This window comes from Solanum dulcamara, chromosome 12, assembly GCF_947179165.1.
Source record: "Solanum dulcamara chromosome 12, daSolDulc1.2, whole genome shotgun sequence".
Taxonomy (NCBI): Eukaryota; Viridiplantae; Streptophyta; class Magnoliopsida; order Solanales; family Solanaceae; genus Solanum; species Solanum dulcamara.
Genome location: NC_077248.1, coordinates 35,035,839 through 35,049,803, shown reverse-complemented (window position 1 = coordinate 35,049,803; position 13,965 = coordinate 35,035,839). Strand labels below are relative to the sequence as shown.

The 13,965-nt window shown below is 39.4% G+C and overlaps 1 pseudogene; it reads right to left on the bottom strand.

Moving 5' to 3' along the window:
- Nucleotides 1-403: 403 nt before the first annotated feature.
- On the bottom strand, nucleotides 404-523 carry LOC129878027 (5S ribosomal RNA; annotated as a pseudogene).
- Nucleotides 524-13,965: the final 13,442 nt, after the last annotated feature.

Sequence of the window (13,965 nt, the reverse complement as noted above, 5' to 3'; positions counted from 1 at the left end):
TTAGAAAGTTTTTGATGAGACCCTGACTGACATAACACTAGAAGGCAGCTACGGATAAAAACAAAAGAGTGTAACTATGAAAGGATATCAACCAACTTAAGAGACATTACGAAGGATAATGACAACATGCTAGACCAAAAGCCAAAATGTTGGGCATAGAGTTAGTCGCAAATGATGTTGCAATAGATAAATAATCAAAGAAAAAGGAATAGAAAGCCTCTTGTGGTAGAAAATGAGGAGAACACAAAGTAAATAAAGGATCGTGGAGCTAAAGATCTACGCCGATACTGGATGCAAGATAACAGACGAAAGGACAAAACAAAACATAAAGACTCGCGAGACAACGCTAAGGTAAATCTGGAGCTGAGTTGAGTGCCCCACATATTATAGCAAGGATTAAAATGAAACGCGACATGAAGACTTTCATGGGAGGTCACCCATCCCAGTATTACTCTCACCCCAGCACGCTTAACTTCAAAATTCTGATGGAACTTAATATGTTAGTGCTGGTATGATCACACGAGATGGAAGAATCAGAACTAGCGGCGGAGGAACGTCATGAGATTATGTTCCTAGAATACTATACGTTACGTTAAGGCAATTGTAACAATGGGGTAAGCAAAATAAGAAGGATTAGCTAATTGCTAACTGACGACATAATCAACTACTAAGAAATACGAAAGTAGGTTAAGCCAGACTGCCGAGATGGAAATGGTACTACGGGTAAGGTAAGACATGGCCACGATTGGACCAAAGACCTACCCCAACATCAAATGTAGTATAAGGGAGAGAAAGGCAAGGTAAGATATGAGAACTAACGAGATAGCACTGGGATATTTTTGGTACCCTCTCATAATCTTGTAAAGCTAAAGAGTGACACTGGATAATGTGTCTAGAAGGTTACAAGTGGGGGTAAGGAAAGCGGTGAAAGAGTTTAAACAAAACGGCCAGAACTAGCTGGTTACTACAGGATGACAAGCTTATATGCCAAAATTCCTTTGGAATTACATCGGATCATGTTAGACAACACACAGAATGACTACGAGAGATATTATATGAGGGGAACGCATCATTCTTCGGTATCCAACTCTAAGGATTGGGAAAAAAGGGGAAGAAGAACCCAAAAGATCAAATGCCAGTTAAAGTTCTGGAAAGAGCCAAAAAGGACTATACGAGGCTAACGATTCCTAATTTATCAACGTCATTACACACCCATGTATTAATCTGTAAGAGTAGGGTGCCATATGGGTTATTGTGAGTAGGCTAATGAATCAGCTCATTTGCTTCCAAGCAAGACCACCTATGCCGCTATAACTAGGTGAAGTTATATGACAAGGAAGTAGTAAGGTTTCGTGAGGTTTCCTCATCTACCATCCCAGATAAAGGGATTTCAATTATAATTAACGCATTGAGATCAGTACAAGAAGAGATCAGGAGCACAGACAGGTCTTAGTACTGTATTTCTCCCTCGAGCTACTAAACAGACTGAGCGCACTATTAGACGCTAGAGGATATGTCACAAGCCGGGAGATTAACTTCGAAGGTAGCCGGAATGATTATCCATCACTTATCAAGTTGCCTACAATAATAATTACTACTCCATTATCGACATGATTAAGCAAGCTATTGACTAAAAGCCCAGAGTCGGCAGAAATGATATACAGATAATCGACATCAACATACAGAGTTCAAATTGATTATTGGATGCTCATAACATGGTCACCTAGAAAAGGAAAATTAGTCCAAATTATATTAGATGGTGTCAAGTTGCTCTTAAAGTGGGCAAAGTGGCCGGCAAGTTGAACTTACCACCTTATTTGAAAACTATACGCCCAGTCCCTCAGATAGAAATGCTTCGCAAAGATACTAACGAATCACTAAGAGTATATTCCATAAATGAGGTCCAGGAGATAGAATCTTATGAGGAAAAACCTACCGCCATCCTGGATCGACAAATTAGAGGATTGAGAACTAAAGACGTAGCCTCGGTTAAGGTGTTGTGGCGGAATAGGAATCAGGAGGAATTGACCTGGGAAGCCGAAGAGGACATGAGACACAAGTATCCATACCTATTTCCGATGTCTACAGGTAACCCCGACTCCTAAATACTTGTATATTAAAGATGTGGATAGAGAAGTATGTGATATCATAGGAAAAAAAAAACCTCTCTATAATCTACATATAGTCTTAAAGGAAGTTGTAGTTAACATTCGGGGACGAATGTTCTAAATGGCGGAAGGATGTTATACCCCACATCTTTGAACTCGGAATGTTCCTTAAGTTACTTAGAAGCTAGTATGTGAGCTACTTAGGTTACGACCCTATGGAACAACTCTAAGAAGGGAGAATGGGACACCCCGTGGTAGGGAAGATTGGAAATAGGGTCAAGAGAAGTCGGAAAGAGTTGGAGGCCAAGTAACTAGTCGTAGGACTCGACTTATCTACATAAACTACTAAGTTAGAAGTCGTACATACGTGAGTTACTTGATTACATACCAAACTTGCGTAGAAAGGATTTCATAGGCTCTTAAAGTGAGATGAGATTACGAACCCACGAGGAAGAGAAAAAAAAATTGCGAGGCAGCCAATGGGAGGGTGACACGTGGCAGCACCTAAGCAGGCAGGTGACCCACCTGCTTGGGGTCAAGTAGGTGACCCACCTGCTTGGGGGAGGTGGACCCCACTGCCATGTGGCAGCACCCTATTGGCCGCATGGTTGAGGTGGCCCAATAAGGGCCTAACATGTGTCAACCTTAGGGTATCACATGTGTCACCTCATATATACATGTGTATATGACTCTTCATGTGTTCATTTATCCAAAATCAGTCCAAAAACAGCAGCAACATAGGTAGAAAATGTGAAAGAGAAAGGCAGCCATAGCTTGGAAGCTTAAAGGTGAGTTTTCTAATTTTCTCTCCGTGAATTAATTATATACGACGTTCCTAAAATACTTGGAGGTGTGTATATGTATATTACGATGCTTACGGAACTATATTTTCAGTTCTACACTTGGAAAACTAAGAGAAACTTAAAGAGAAAACGCTAGGGCATAAACCCGTTTTTGGAGGGGACAGTTGTTAGTAATATTGGTATAACATCTTGTGTATAGATTAGTTTCTTGTGATTAAATATGTTTTGGAAAGGTATTTCATGGTTCTATAACTTTTATTTAGACTCCAAAACCCAGGTTTACTTGTATCATCTCGAAAAAGGGTGATGAAGTGTAGAGGAGGTACTGCCCAGATTTGGTTTTGGAAATCCTACACGGACAGCTGTGAGTATTTTGGTCATATATTTTCATAAAAAAATGATGTAGGGGTGATTAAAAATTTTTTGCGACCTTGATACACATGTCTATAAATTTCATTGAGGACACAAATCCTGTTTCCCTCAATTACCCCTCCGAAACTAAGCGACAATATAAGATAGTGGGCTGTCCAGATTTCACATTTTGGATAGTTTTGGCGAGTTTGACAAGTTTAACGTAAGGTAAGACCTTTCCTTTTAAATTGGAGTTTATGGTATTTTTATATGGTGTATTACACCCCTTGTATGCTGCTGGAAGTTTAAGAATGTCGTAGAAATGCTCGACGTTCGAAATAAACTAAATTGGAATCGCTATAGTTAAATTGTCGCCGAAGGATAGTGTTGTTCGTGTGAGGTGCTGCTGCAGGGTTTTGATGTGTTGTTGCAGGGCCTATATATGTGCTAATGTGGTTTAGGGTGCTTCTAGTTGAATCCACACGACCCCTCATTGCGTATAATGAAAGGCGTTACAAAATAAAGGCTAGACGCCCTATTATGCTACCGTATTTTTGAATAAGTCATTTGGAGTTTATGTTGTATATTGTTGGTCTGAATTGGTGAAGGTTGTTGTTGTTGGTTGGCTGTAGGTCTTAGGGACCTAATTGTAAATTTGGATAGGGCACATTACAGGGGAGGTGCTGCCCAATTTTCGTCGACGCCTTAGCGAATAACAGAACTAGTTGGGGAAACGACTAAGGAAATAGATTCCATTAATACTAAGATGTAACCTAGGGTGCTGGAAAGTAAAAGGCATTGATATTCATACTACTTTCATATTGAATAGGTTCAAAGGACGGCGAGGCAAGCAGGATAAGGAATAATTCAGACAAGGTATGTAAAGTTTTCTCTTGGCATATTTTGGTATAAGTTCGTACAGCTATCTTTCTTTCCTTTTGGCAATGTTTAGCCTTAAGTGAATTATATATGAAGTGCAGGGATAATTCCATTCCCAGAATTCTAAGTATGCCTCATAACCCCTATCCACTGTTCAGTATTATAGTAGGTCTTCTATGTGTCAGAATGTAATGTATGGGAAGCTATCTCTCATTTTCATTAAGATGTATTTGATACGAAAATGAGGTTACAATGCCATAGTGGTTCACCGAGCCCCATGAAGGGCCGAGTATGAAATATGTATATGAAGATCACCTGAAGGAAAGTACAGACTATACAGAGCTTATTCTCTTTCTTCTTGTGGGGCATGTCCTTGTCTTAGTTGTAAGTTGAATCTGATCTGAACTCCGAGGTAACTCCATTCTTAAACATCTCTTAATTACTTTTGAATATTAAACTCCTATAGTAGTTGAACTACTTTCCCTGGAAACTTTTATACGTTAAAGAGTTAACAAATGTACAGGCTCTACATCCTAAGGACTATAAGGTAATAAGTGTTTCTGATTCCATAAATGATTTAGCCCTATGTTAATTCATGTCTAGGGCCTCCGAGATTACTTTTGAGACAATCCATCATGGCATTTAAGGGACACTCGAGATGACTATACCGTTACTTGGGTTCTCAAATAAAAGCTTAACTTTCTTATTCTGTCGAGTCTCTGATAATGATTTAAATTGCATATAGTAACTCACTACTCTACTCGTGTATATTGTAACACTTCTTTTCTTGAGTCCCATGCCAGGATATGTTCTCGTGCAAAGTTCACTGTATTATTCCCTGAGTCCCTCAATAGAGGGCCAGGATACGTATATAGATATATGATGATGTGTTGTAATAAGGTGGTGATGGCACTGGGGCCATGATGGTTTTACAGAGCTGATTCACCGGATCCCCAAAAGGGCCGGCTATATGATATGACTCAAACATGCATGTTTTTGTAATTCACAAAGTACAAGTACAGGTTTCTAAATTGATATCTTATCCCCTGTTTCTCTATCTCAGATATACTTCCAGTTCTATTATATTATGTTTTACATACTCAGTACATATATCGTACTAACCCCCTTTCTCAGGGGGCTGCGTTCACGCCTGCAGGTACAGATATAGATTTTGGGAGTCTGTCAGCTTAGGATTCCATAAATGATTTGGCCCTATGTTAATACATGTCCAGGTCCTCCGAGATTACTTTTGAGACAACCCATAATGGAATTTAAGGGACACTCTAAATGACTACACCGTTACTCGGGTTCTCAAATAAAAGCTTAACTTTCTTATTCTGACGAGTCTCCGATAATGATTTAAATTGCATATAGTTACTCACTACTCTACTCGTGTATATTGTAACACTTCTTTCCCTGAGTCCCAGGCCGGTATATGTTCTCATGCACAGTTTAATGCATTATTCCCAGAGTCCCTCAATAGAGGGCTAGGATACGTGTATAGATATATGATAATGTGTTGTAATAAGGTGGTGATGGCACTAGGGCTTAGTTTTTGGGAGTCTGTCAGCTTAGGATTCCATATAGCTCAGTCGGAAGAGGCTCCATTGTATCAGGGCATAGTTTTGATACTATCCACGGATGTATAAAAATTATTTCATCTATTCAGGGTACGGCGGGGGCCCTATCCCGCCATATGTTGTCATTTATATGTTTAAAGGTCTGCAGACATATATATATGGGTTGTATATATCAGTTTGGTTCAGCTGGGTCTATTTGATATATTGTATATATTGTTATGTTATGGCAGCCTTGTCATCTTGCGTGCCCTGTCATGTTGTGATATAAACAAAAAGGGCTATAGGTATATGTAAATGTTATCGCCCAGTGGGGCTCTATTACATGATATTGTTTTATTTATAGTTCAATATGACCACAGCTGATAGATATGTGTACGAGGGGTCTAGGTCAGACCCCAGTCGCGACCTACGGGGTTGGGTCATGACAGATAAAGGGTAACTCCCAAGAGGTATGTAAAGCTTTCTCTTTGCATGTTTTGGTATAAGTTCGTACATCTATCTTTCTTTCCTTTTGGCAATGTTTAGCCTTAAGTGAATTGTATATGAAGTGTGGGGATAATTCCATTCCCAGAATTCCGAGTACGCCTTATTAACCCTATCCACTATTCAGTATTAGAGATCCTGTGAAGATTAAGTATTGCCTAGTAGGGCTTCTATGTGTCAGAATATAATGTATGGGAAGCTATCTCTTATTCCCAGTGAGATGTATTTGATATGAAAATGAGATTACAATTCCATAGTGGTTCACCGAGCCCCATGAAAGGCCGCGTACGAAATATGTATATGAAGATCACCTGAAGGAAAGTACAGACTATATAGAGCTTATTCTCTTTCTTCTTTTAGGCATGTCCTTGTTTTAGTTGTAAGTTGAATTTGTTCTGAACTTCAAGGTGACTCCATTCTTAAACATCTCTTAATTACTTCTGAATATTGAACTTCTATAGTAGTTAAACTACTTTCCCTAGAAACTTTTATACATTAAAGGGGTAACAAATGTACAGGCTCCTAGTCATAAAATTATTCGAAGATGAGTACTTTGGAATTCTTAAGTGAATAGTCTTACTTTGGTATAGGTCTAGGGACCTCGAGATGTAATTAATGTGGACCCTAGTGGTATTTAGAGGGCAGCTAGAATGACTATACTGCTACATGAATTCTTAGACAATAGCTTAGTCCTCTTATATAGTTGAGTCTCAGATAATAATTTAAACTGTGTTTTGTTTCTCACTACTCTACTCGTGTATACTGTAAAACTTCTTCTCCGAGTCCCGAGCCAGTTGTCAGATTCGTGCAATTCACTATATTGTTCACCGAGTCCCTTACTAGAGGGCCGGCATCTGTATGTATATATATATAATGGCCTGGGGCCTGATGCTGATACTATGACAATGTATTATAATAAGGTGACGATGGCCTGGGGCCTGATACTGATACTATGATGATGTGTTGTAATAAGATGACGATGGCATGGGGCTTGATACTGATACTATATATATGATTCACCAGACCTCTGACGGGGCCGGCTATATTGAAAATTTGAGCATGCATATTTTTATGATTCATAGAGTATAAGTACATGTTCACGATTTGATAAATTGTTCTCCTTCTTCTCTATTTCAGATATACCTCCAGTTGTATTATGTTACGTTTTACATACTCAGTACATATGTCGTACTGACCCCCTTCCTTCGAAGGGCTGCATTTCATGCCTGCAGGTATAGGTACAGGTTTTGGGAGTCCGTCAGCTTAGGATTCTGCTCAGTTCAGCGGAAGGAGGCTCCATTGTATCGGAGCCTAGTTTTTGATACTGACCATTGATGTATAAGAATTAGTTTGTCTATTCAGGGGTACGACAGGGGTCCTGTCCCGCCATATGTTGTCGTTAATATTTTTAGAGGTCTACAGATATATATATGTCGGTTGTGTATATTTGTGTGATTCAGATTGGTCTACATAGTACATGATATATGATATTATGTTATGGCAGCCTTGTCGGCTTGCGAGCCCTGTTATGTTGTGATACAAAAGAAAAGGGCTACAGGTTTACGAAAATGTTATCGCCCAGTAGGGCTTTGTTACATAATATTGCTTTATTTATAGTTCAATTTTACCACAGTTGATAGCTAGGTATACGGGGAAGGGAGTCCAGGTCGGACCCCAGTCACGGCCTATGGGGTTGGGTCGTGATAGAAGTGGTATCAGAGTTGTTTATCCTTGGATTGTCTGCAGACTGTGTCTAGTAGAGTCTTGCTTATCGATGTGTTGCGCGCCACATCTATAAACAGGAAGCTATAGGACATTTAGGATGTTTCCTTTCCTTCATATCTGAGATCGTGCTATAGATCCGAGTAATAGGAAAAATTCCTTATACTAACCTTGGATCTTAATAGAAGAACTACACCAATAAAAGGAAGTAATTGATCACATGGGATATTACGAAGCATGCAGGTAAGTAAAGTAAAGGCACGGAAGATATCCGTTGGGTAAGGTATTGAACTATTATTGAAATGTAAAGTTGAAACCAAAAAGAAAAGCAGACAGGAAGTGCAATAGAGGCAGTTTGAAATTGGACATACAAGGTTAGTCAAGTATTTTTATATTATTATTGACATTGAAAGCCTTGTGTGGCTGCGATATGAGATGATATTGAAAGCCCTGTGCAGCCGTGATATGATATGAATATATATATATGTGTTGGCCCTGTGAGGCATTGTTGGTATTTTTTGCATGCAGGTTATGGGATAGTAAAAAGTGTAGAGGAAACTCTGTCGAAATTTTCCTAGAATGGGGAAAAAGAAATGAAACATAGATTTTTGAGTTGTCTGAGAAATTAATACCAAGTACCCCTACCATTTTTAACTAAAGCTGTAAGAGGTACCCCTCTGGTCGTCGATAAGGGGAACCCTTTTCAGTTGAAGAATTTTATCTCAGAGGAACAAAAGTTGATGTAAGTAGTAAAGTTCAGACTACGTTATCTCCAGCCGTATTTGTATTGTAGGAATATAAATAGAGGATTCAGGTTGAAGGATAAGATGTCCCGCGAATGAGTTTCACTCTTTTTGAAAAAAAATGATTTACGATAATAGTTTATAATTCTCCACTGACTAATTGGGAAAAGAACTTTTAACAGAAGCACCTTAAAGAGATGTTAGGAACTGAATGAGAATGCGAACAAAAAGGGGGATATATAAGTATGAGTGGAACAGTGTGATACAATTATACAGGGATAAAGTGAGACCGCTGATAAGGCGCCATTGGTAGAGGCTAAATAAGTTAAAAGCATGCATTGAGTACGCAGTAAGAATATGGAGCTTAAGATATAAAGGAATAACGCATGTGCACATCGTCGCCCCAAAAACAAGGGAACCCTTAAAAGACAAAGATGACAGACTTAGGGAATAAATGGTGCAACTTGCGTTCGTCCCAAGAAACAAAGGATATAGGTTGGGTCAAAGCCACTACTTTAAGAAAACTTAGAATAGTTATCGTCGGAGTACTAGTACTACCTAATTGAAATTGAACGACTACAAGTACTAATTAATTTTTTATGAAGATAAGTAGAAGGTGGCCTCACACGAGTAGCCCCATGGGTCCTACTACTCAAGTACAGAGTAACAGGCGAGATGTCGCACTATGTGTGGAAAGTTTCTCGTCGTTTCATGATTTAGTCAAGATTCCGTACGTGGATAATTAGGTTGTAAGATATACAGAAAGACGGGGACCTGATGCAGCCTCAAGTAAATTGGAGGAAGAGACTGGACAAGAGACATAGAGCAAGGTACAAGCAGATGAAAGTATGAGTACCCCCTAAAGGGGGGAAGTTAATGAGAAAATGGAAAAAGTAGGAGGAGGCAATTGAGATGGCAGTGTATTTGAGATGGACGTCTAAACTTCAATAAGATATCTTACTGCACCAAGTTAGAAAGGTGCAGAAACTACCAAGAATTGGGTGGGAGCCAGAATGCTATGTAAAACAGCATTAAGAAGTTTTTAACGAGACCCTGAATGATATAACACTAGAAAGCGACTGCGGATAAAAACAAAAGAGTGTAACCATGAAATGATATCGAATAACTCAAGCAACACCACGAAGGATAATGACAACATGCTAGACCAAAATCCAAAATGTTGGCTATAGAGTTGGTCGCAAATAATGTTGCGATAGATATATAACCAAGGACAGAGGCATAGAGAGCCTCCAGTGGTAGAAAATGAGAAGAACGCAAGGTGAATAGAAGGTAGGCAAGCTCATATGTCGAATTCCTTTAAAGCTATGCCAGCTAATGATAAAAAAAATTCAAAGCGGCTCCAAGGTTCACTATATGAACGAACTTTAGTACTACTCAGTAGCCCACCCTAATGAATGGGTGCGTGTAGAAAGGGGGGGGAATACAATAGGAAAAGTTAAATCAAAATAGGAAAAAAAGAGGGGGGGATATGGTCATAGCGGAACTAAAGGTTTATGCCGATACTAGTTGCAAGATAACAGAGGAAAGGACAAGGCGAAACATAAATACTCGCGAGACAACGCTGAGGTAAACCTTGGGCTAAAATTAGTAACCACACATCGTGGAAAGGACTACGACGAAACGCGACACGGAGACTTCCTAGAGAGGTCACCCATCTCAATATTACTCTCACCCCAACACGCTTAACTTTGAAATTCTGATGGAACTTAATGTGTTAGTACTGGTATGATCACGCGAGATAGAATAATCCAAACTAGCAATGGAGAAATGAGATGAGATTATTTACCTGGAGCATTACAAGATACGTTAAGGAAAATTGTAACAAGTTCTTAAGAAAAACAAGAAGGATTAGCTAATTGCTAACGGACGACAAACTTGAATGCCACAGTTCTTTAACATAGAACTAGTTAATGAGTGGAAAACCATAGAATAACTATATAGGCCAGTGGACGAAGGAATTTCGACACCACTTGGCAGCCAACTCTGAGGGCAAAAAAGCAAAACCCAAAAGGGTAAGGATACCAGCTGATATAATTTACAAATAACAGGAAGCAATACCCAAGGTCAAAAATTCTACAATATGACCTGGGCTACAAGACTTACTTCACACTTCGTCGACAGATGGCTCTAAAAGGAATGTTACCTGTGAAATAACGGTATTAATCCCTGCTTCTTTGATCATAGGTTACCTACTCCGCCGAGAAGGTGTAAAGTTGTAAAGTAAACGAGTGGTAGGACCTTACGGAGCCCCCACAGGTATTGTCCTAGGAAAGGGAGCCCAAGTTGTGATTAACTATCGAGAGATGCAAAGATAGGTTAAGTAAAACTATCAAGATGGAATTAATACTATGGGTGAAGTAAGACTTGGCCAAGAGTGGACCAAAGATCTTCCTCGATATCTAGTGTAGGATAAGGGAGTAAAAAGCAGGGTTAAACAGGAGAACTAGCGAGGTAACGCTAGGATACTTCATGTACCCTCTCATATTCTTTTAAAGGTAAAGGATGACACAAGATAATGAGCCTAGAGGGTTATAAGCGGGGGTAAGGGAAAGTGTGAAAGAGTTAAACGAAATTGGTAGAACTAACTGGTTACTACAGGATGGCGAGTGTATACGCCAAAAATTCCTTCGAAACAATACCAGATCATGTTAGACAAAGCACAGAACGACTATGAGAGCCATTATATGAGGGGACTGCAGCATTATTCGGTAGCCAACCCTAAGGATTGTAAAAAAAGGGAGAAGAAGGACCCACAAGATAGATTGCTAGTTAAAGTTTGGAAAAAAGTCAAGAAGGACTATACGAGGCTAACGATTCCCAAGTTATCAGCGTCATATATGGTTGGATTTAAGAGTAACTGAGATGATCGTCCACCACTTATTAAGGTTACTTACCATAATGGCTACCACTTTGGTATCCCAATGACTCCGTACAAGACTGGTAGAATAAGACATGCAAGTCCCCTATTAGATGGGTAGATATTAGAACGACTAAGTTAAAAAGCCCCCGGCATAATTAAACAAGCTATTGACTAAAAACCCAGAGTCGGTAGGAATGATATACATATAATTGACATTGACGTTCAGAGTTCAAATTGATGATTGGATGTTCATAACGGAGTAATCCAAAAAAGGGAACTAACCCAAAATATATTAGACTGTATCAAGTTGATCATAAGGTGGGCAACACAGCTTGTAAGTTGCGCTTACCACCTTATTTTGAAACTGTATGCCCAGTCCATCAGATAAGAATGCTTCGCAAAGATACTGACGAGCCACCCAGGGTATATTCCATAAATAAGATCCAGGAGATAAAGTCCTGTGAGGAAGATTGTAGACTAAAAACGTGCCTTTCATCAAGATACGATAGAAAAACCAAAACCAGAAAGAGGATGATCGGGGAACTGAAGAGAACATGAAATACAAGTATTTGCACCTGTAATCGATATTTACAGGTAACCCCGATTCCTAAAACATGTATATGAAGTATTGGTATGGAAGTATGTGTTAATAAAATAGCAAAGAATCTCCCTACGATTTGTATAAGGTACTAAGAGAAGTTTTGTCTAACATTCGGGGACGAATGTTCTAAAGGGAGGAAGGATGTTACACCCCACCATTTTTAAACTCGGAATGTCTCATAAGTTCCTTGGACATTATCATGTGAGCCGGATATGCTACGACACTTTCAAATGGCTCTAAGGAAGGGAGAATGTGATACCCCATAGTAGAGAAGGTTGGAGATAAAATCATAAGAGTCCAGAAGGAATTGAAGGCCAAGTAATGGGTCGTAGGACTTGATTTATCTACATAAGCTACTAACTTGGAAGTCTTACATACTTAAGCTATTGGAGTACGTACCAAGCTTGGGTAGAATGGGCTACATAGGCTCTTAAAATAAGACAAGATTACGAACCTATGAGAGGGAGCAAAAACTAGTTTCCGAACTTACGAAAGTGAAGCAAGCAGGTGACAAGCAAGCACCTCAAGCAAGAAGGTGATAACCAAGCAGGTGACTCACCTACCTGCCTGGGGAGTGGACCCCGCTGCCACATGGCGGTGGGTGATAGGTCGCATGAGCCTAGGTGGCGTCCTAGGGGGATGCCATGTGTCACCCTAAGGGGCTGCCATGTGGAACCATATTAAAAGGTGGATACATACATATTAATGACCCTTAAGTCATTTAGAGTCCAAAAATCAGCCAAAGAATAGAGAAAAAATGTGAGAGAAGAGGCAGCCATCGTTGGAGAAGTTTAAGGTAAGTTCATTGATTTTTCTTTTGTGAATTAATTAGCTACGGTGTTCCTCAAGAAAGTGGAGATTTATATATGTATATATATGTATATTATGACGACCAAGAAGTCATTTCTTAAGCTGTACACTTTGAAAAAATTGGACAGAAACGTGAGAGGAAGAAGAGAGGAGGGCTACGGCCTAGGGGCTGCCAAGGTATGCCTCCAAGCTTTGCTCCATAAATAAATTATCTAAGGTATAATAAAATTAATTTAGGGTTCTAATAACATAAATTTACTGCTTGGGGTAGCGAGTAAGTCGCATAAACAGCCCGCTCAATTTCAGCGCGTTTGAAGAAGTTCCGAGTTGCGATTTGACAATTTTGGCCAATTCCGGGTAAGGTAAGGGTTATCCTTTTAATTTGGAATTTATGGAGTTGTTATAGAGTGTGTTACACGCCCTATAGGTGGATGGAAATATGAAAATGGCATAGAAATACTTGGTGTTCGGAATAAACTAAATTGTAGTCATTATAGTCGAATTGTCGTCAAAGTAAGGGGTTGTTCTTGTGAGTTGCTGCTGCATGGGTGTGGTGTGTTATTTCAGGGCTTAAATATGTTCTAATATGGGTTAGGGTGATTCTGTTTGAAGCTACATGACCCCCCATTGCGTATAATTAAAGGCGTTACAAAATAAAGGCTAGGCGCCCTATTGTGATATCGTATTTTTCAATAAGTCATTACGAGTTTATGTGGTATATTGTGGAATGAATTGCTGCAGGTTTTTGTTGTTGGTTGGCTGTAGGTCATATGAACCTAATTTGAAATTCGGATAGGGCACATTATAGGGGAGGTGCTGCCCAATTTTCGTTAACGCCTTGACAAACTAAATTACTAGTCGAGGAAACGACTAAAGAAATAGGTTCCATTAATATTAAGGCGTAACCTAAGATGTTTTAAAGTTAAGAGTAGTTGATATTCGTATTACTTTCATATTGAATAGGTTCAAAAGACGACGAGACGAGCAGGATAAAGGGTAACTCC